We start from the raw sequence: 6000 nt of genomic DNA, 5'->3' as shown, positions 1-6000 counted from the left end.
ATATTCCTTGCGTTAAGGGCACAGGAGACACGGTTCATAACTGATTTCAAGAGAATCTGTCATTAGCATGATGCTAAGCTAACTTCATTTGTTATGTTAGCTTACCTAATGTGGTAGTTAGTAAAAATACACAAAGCATTTTAATGTTTGGTGAATGTAGGTGAACTCTAAATATTTATTATAGAGATTTCTCTCTTTTTAGAGCTTTAGAGCAGACTACACTTATTCTGAAGCTTTAAACTGGATCAGCATTGTGGGATGCAGTCTGTCTATTGTGGGTTTGGTCCTCACCGCAGTTTATCAAATTAAGACCAGGTAAATGCAATGGATATGTCACACCCAGGGGCTGGCTATGCTTTAACTAAGCCACACCCCTTCTCAACTTCCACCTCGAGGAGGTCCCCAAACCCGACCCAATGGCCAAGCAACACGAGAACAAGTAAGTGATAAAACAATCTTTATTTAAATATTTAAAAATAGCTTAGGGAATAGGGAAAGGGCAATTAAAACTAAACTCTGACTCGGCCCTCCAGATGGGCTATGGCCGGGAAGAGGTCAGGGAGCAAGGGGGCCACGGGGATCCGGGGCGTGGGGCTCGGGCCCCGGCCTGAGTCTTAGGTATCCGTAGCGCCCTCCTTCTTCCTCCTCTTCGCTGAATACAGCTCACGGTAAGTACTGGTTCACTCAGTTCGTTCTCGAGGTGCCCACTCTCTTTCTCTTCCTCCACAGGCAACAGCTCTTCGCTGATTACAGCTCACAGTAAGTGCTGATTCACCCAGTTCGTTCCTTGGGTGCTCACGCTCTTTCTCTTTCTCCACAGGCAACGGCTGGGACACACAGGCACAGTTAGTTCAGCTTGGTTTTGCTCTCACCTCTTCGCTGATTACAGCTCACAGTAAGTACTGGTTCACACAGTTCGTTCCTTGGGTGCTCACTCGCTTTCTCTTTCTCCACAGGCAGCGGCTGGGACACACAGGCACAGTTAGTTCAGCTTGGTTTTGCTCTCACCTCTTCGCTGATTACAGCTCACAGTAAGTACTGGTTCACACAGTTCGTTCCTTGGGTGCTCACTCGCTTTCTCTTTCTCCACAGGCAGCGGCGTAAGTACAGGTTCCCTCAGTCTCTCCTCGTGTTACCCACTCTCTCTCCTTTTCTCTCCACAGGTATCAACTTGGGCACAATAGCACAGTTAGTTTGCTTTGAATGGCTCTCACCTCTGGGCTGGACACAGCGTACTGTAAGTACAGGGTTCGCTCTATTCCTCCTCGTGTTATTCACTCTCTCTCTCCTTTCCTCTCCACAGGTATCAACTTGGGCACAATAGCACAGTTAGTTTGCTTTGAATGGCTCTCACCTCTGGGCTGGACACAGCGTACTGTAAGTACAGGGTTCGCTCTATTCCTCCTCGTGTTATTCACTCTCTCTCCTTTTCTCTCCACAGGTATCAACTTGGGCACAATAGCACAGTTAGTTTGCTTTGAATGGCTCTCACCTCTGGGCTGGACACAGCGTACTGTAAGTACAGGGTTCGCTCTATTCCTCCTCGTGTTATTCCCTCTCTCTCCTTTTCTCTCCACAGATATCAACTTGGGCACAATAGCACCGTTAGTTTGCTTTGAATGGCTCTCACCTCTGGGCTGAACACAGCGTACTGTAAGTACAGGTTTCCTCTGTTTCTCCTTGTGTTACTCACTCTCTTTCCTTTCCTCTCCACAGGTATCAACTTGGACACAAAACACAGTTACTCTGCTTTGGATGGCTTTCACCTCTGGGCTGGACACAGCGTACCGTGCTATCTCCGGAGATCTGAAGCACGCTCACAACATATACTGTACTGAACTAGGCTAGGGCCAGCAATCTCCTTGTCCTCCCACGCCGAAGTGCGTGAAGGCGGGGGTTTATCTGACAGGACACACGGCAATACACAGCAGCCCACAGCAATATACAACACCACGTCAAAATTATAGGTTTTCACAGCACGAAGACTCACCCACCACACTCAGTGTACGGAAAGGACACCCGTCTTCCTTCACTTCGCTTGGTTCGGATCTGGCGATGGAATATGCGGCCTAGCTAGTGATGTCGTCGTTGCGACTACTTCAATAAGTATTCCTTCGGCTCTCCCACCACACTATATTAGGGGTAGGGCCACCCTCCTCCTCCTGGAGAGATCTACACAACGCCAGGTCGATATACAGGGCACTTTCGACTGGCTCTTAGTACTCACATCAATGCCACTTCCAATCCCCTTTTTCACGTCGTCTCAGTTCGCCGTATAATCTGTTCACTTCTCAACCTTTAAGGTTCGCGATGTCTTCACAATCATACAATTCCAGCCTGAGGGAGAGAGAGAGTTAGACAGCTACCAGCAGCGTACCAAGACGGGCACAACCCAGTGCTTCACACACACCAAAAAGAGCTTCCTAGACTGTGAAATAACTTGGCCTTAAGTACTGCCTTGTCCAGCGGATCCTCCAATCACCAACCGCTGTCCCTAACTAGGCACAGGTGCATCGAATTCCCTGATTTTCCTTCTTACGGCGCTACCGGAAGTTCCGGTGTTCTGTTTTTCCGGTCCGGGCGGAAACACTTCCGGGCGGAACCAAACTTCCCGAATTTTGGTTCCGCCCCTAAAGATCGTCACCTTGTGACATCCTCCCCCGCCAATCCGTTCTAGTCCCTAGAACGTCCTCGGGCTGTCCACTCCCCATAGCGGGCAGGGGGTCGGCCTCGGTTCTCTCGCTGGGATCGTCTCACTGGTGAATCGGGCTCAGCTTGTTCAGGGGCTGCTTCTGGTTCTCTCGGGGCGATCGGGGGTGGTGCCACCACGGGTCTCCCTGGTACCACAGCCCAACCTTCAATCCAGGGGGCCGCTGGTACAGGTTCCGTGGGGACTTCTTCCACGGCTTCAGGGTAGTTAGGGCATGGGCGAATCATGTTCCGGTGCACCACACGGTCGGGGCCTGACTTCCCTTCTGGCCGGATGGTATAGACCGGCTGCCCCGGCCTCTGCTGCCGGCAGACTACATAAGGGGTGGCCTCCCAACGGTCACTCAGTTTCCCCTTCCCCTGCCGCCGATTATCTCTCACCAACACCCTCTCTCCTGGCAGTAGAGGGGCTTCTCTAGCAGTCCGATCATACAACCGCTTACTTTTCTCTCCTGCCGTCTGTATCCTTTTCGACACCTGCTCGTAGGCGAAATGCAAGCGCTGGTGATGGCGCCCCACCCACTCCGTTACACTTGCTTCCTCTTGGTCGGCTATCACTCCTAGGACCAGGTCAGTAGGCATTCGTATGTGTCTGCCAAACATCAGGTAAGTGGGAGCGTAACCCGTAGTACTATGTATACTGTTGTTATAGGCCTGTAGGAGGTTTGGCAAGGCACTCACCCAATCGTCCTGCCGTTGTTGGTCCAAGGTCCCCAGCAGCCCCAATAGGGTCTGATTGAATCTCTCACAGCCGCCGTTCCCCTGAGGATGATACGAAGTGGTGTGAGTTTTCGTGCAACCGTACAACTGGCATAGTTCTCTAATTACCCTGGACTCAAAGTTGGCTCCTTGATCGGAGTGCAGAAACTCCGGGCATCCGAACGTCTGGAAGACGGCCCGCCATAAAACTGTAGCGGTGGTGGTTGCAGTCTGGTCGAGGGTGGGGATAGCCCAAGCGTACTTTGTGAACAAATCCGTTATTACCAAGATGTTCTGGTAGCGATCTCGTGGTCGGCCCAGTGTCAAGAAGTCCATAGCCATGATATGAAGGGGGGCCTTCGCATGGATGGGTACCATTGGCGCTCGGACCTCCCGTCTGGACTTAAACAATATGCATCTCGGGCAAGCTTGAATTAGGGCGTGCACCGATGCCTCTAGCCCGGGCCAAAAGAAGAATCTCCTAAGCAGGGACACGGTCCTCTCCTGTCCCTGATGCCCCAACTGGTTGTGGTACGCCGAAACTAAAGCCGTTACCTCATCTGCGGGTACCACGATCTGGCGTACTTCTTCGCCCAACTTCGGGTCACTGACCCTTCTGCACAAAACGCCATCTCTCAGCTCCAGCCTGTCCCATTGCCCCAGCAGCCTCCTCCCAGTATCCGTCTGGGCTAACCTCTCCGCTGGCGTCAGCCGTCGGCCCTGTTCCAGCCATTCTCTTACCAGCCGCACATCTTGATCCCTGGCCTGTCTCTCCCTCCACCGACGGGGATCCCATCCCCAGTTCTCAGGCACGGCCTCTTGTCTGCTGCCTGGTGCCTCTACTGCTCCTACCATATAGCCCTCCTCCGGGCTGGCCCCTCCGGGGCTTTCCGCTTCGGGCAGCCTTGAGAGGACGTCCGCGTTCATGTGTTCACGCCCTGGTCGGTACTGTAGTTGATAGTCAAAGTTGGCCAGTTGGGCCACCCACCGCTGCTCCACGGCTCCCAGCTTCGCCGTCTGTAAGTGTACTAATGGGTTATTGTCTGTAATGATCGTCACCTTGGCACCCCAGAGGTAGTCTTTAAATTTCTCACTTAGGGCCCACTTCAACGCCAGCAGCTCCAATTTGAAAGAACTATAGTTCGCATCGTTCCTCTCGGCTGGGTGGAGGCTCCGGCTGGCGTACGCGATGACCCTCTCAACTCCGTCCTGCCGTTGAGCCAACACCGCTCCCAGCCCGAGATTGCTGGCATCTGTATACAAAAGGAATGGTTTTGTGAAATCTGCGTATGCCAAGATAGGGGCCTGTAGCAGCTCCTGCTTCAATGTCTGGAACGCCGACTCACAATTTGCATCCCAGTCTACGTTGGGCGACCCCCGGCCCCGGTTACGACCTGTGCCAACCAGCAACTGATTAAGGGGTTTAGCAATTTTTGAAAAGTCCTTTATGAAACGCCTATAGTATCCCACAAATCCTAAAAAGGATCGCACTTGCCTCACTGTCCTCGGGGCCTTCCAGTCCTTCACGGCCGATACCTTTCCAGGATCTACGGACACTCCAGCCGCACTGACCACGTGGCCCAGAAAGTTGACTTCTCTCCGTAGTAAGTGACACTTATTGGGCTGTAGTTTCAATCCGTACTTCTCCATGGCCCGAAAGACTTCCTCGAGGTGCCTCAGGTGTGAATCAAAATCTGGGGAGTAGACAATCACATCATCCAGGTAAACTAATACTGACTCCATTAACTGACCTCCCAAGCACCGCTGCATCAGCCGCTGGAAGGTGGCCGGAGCGTTACAGAGCCCGAAAGGCATCCGGTCCCATTCAAATAGTCCAAACGGGGTTGTAAAGGCAGTCTTCTCCCGGTCTGCTTCGGCCACCTGCACCTGCCAGTAGCCACTGGCCAAATCTAGGGTAGAGTACCATGCCGACTGCGTGAGGCTGGCAAGCGAATCTTCGATCCGTGGCAAAGGGAAAGCGTCTTTCTTAGTCACGAGGTTCAGCTTACGGTAGTCCACGCAGAATCTCCAAGCCCCCGTCTTCTTTTGCACCAGCACTATGGGGGCCGCCCACGGGCTGCTGCTTTCCCTAACAACTCCTTGCTTCAGCATGCCTTGCAGGAGTGTACGTACCTCGGTATACAAAGTGGGCGGAATTGGGCGATACCTCTCCCGGCTGGGCCCTGCATCCCCGGTAGGTATATGATGTTGTACCACCTGGGTGCATCCGTAGTCTTCATCGTGGGTGGCGAACACATGCTGCCATCTCCGAAGGAGGGCCTGTAACTTCTGTGTCTGTGCCTGCTCTAAATCCTCCCCTTGTAACGACTCACCCGCCAGGTGGCTCGGCACACTCCTCTCCATACCACCCCATGGGGTGTCTACTTGTGTCAGGGCCACCTCGATGACAGTGGGGCACACCTGACGAAAACTAATATCCCTCTCTTCCCTTACTTGGTGGGATGTAACCGTTGTCAGACGGGCTAATCGTTGGTGCCGATGTAGTTGCACCGCGTATGGATGTACATTCCGTATCCTCACGGGGACTCTCCCCCGCCGGACCGTCGATAGTCCTCGTGCCACTTCCACTTG

The sequence above is a fragment of the Carassius carassius genome, chromosome 48, assembly GCF_963082965.1.
Source record: "Carassius carassius chromosome 48, fCarCar2.1, whole genome shotgun sequence".
NCBI classification, from domain to species: Eukaryota; Metazoa; Chordata; class Actinopteri; order Cypriniformes; family Cyprinidae; genus Carassius; species Carassius carassius.
Note: the sequence above shows the minus strand (reverse complement) of the source record.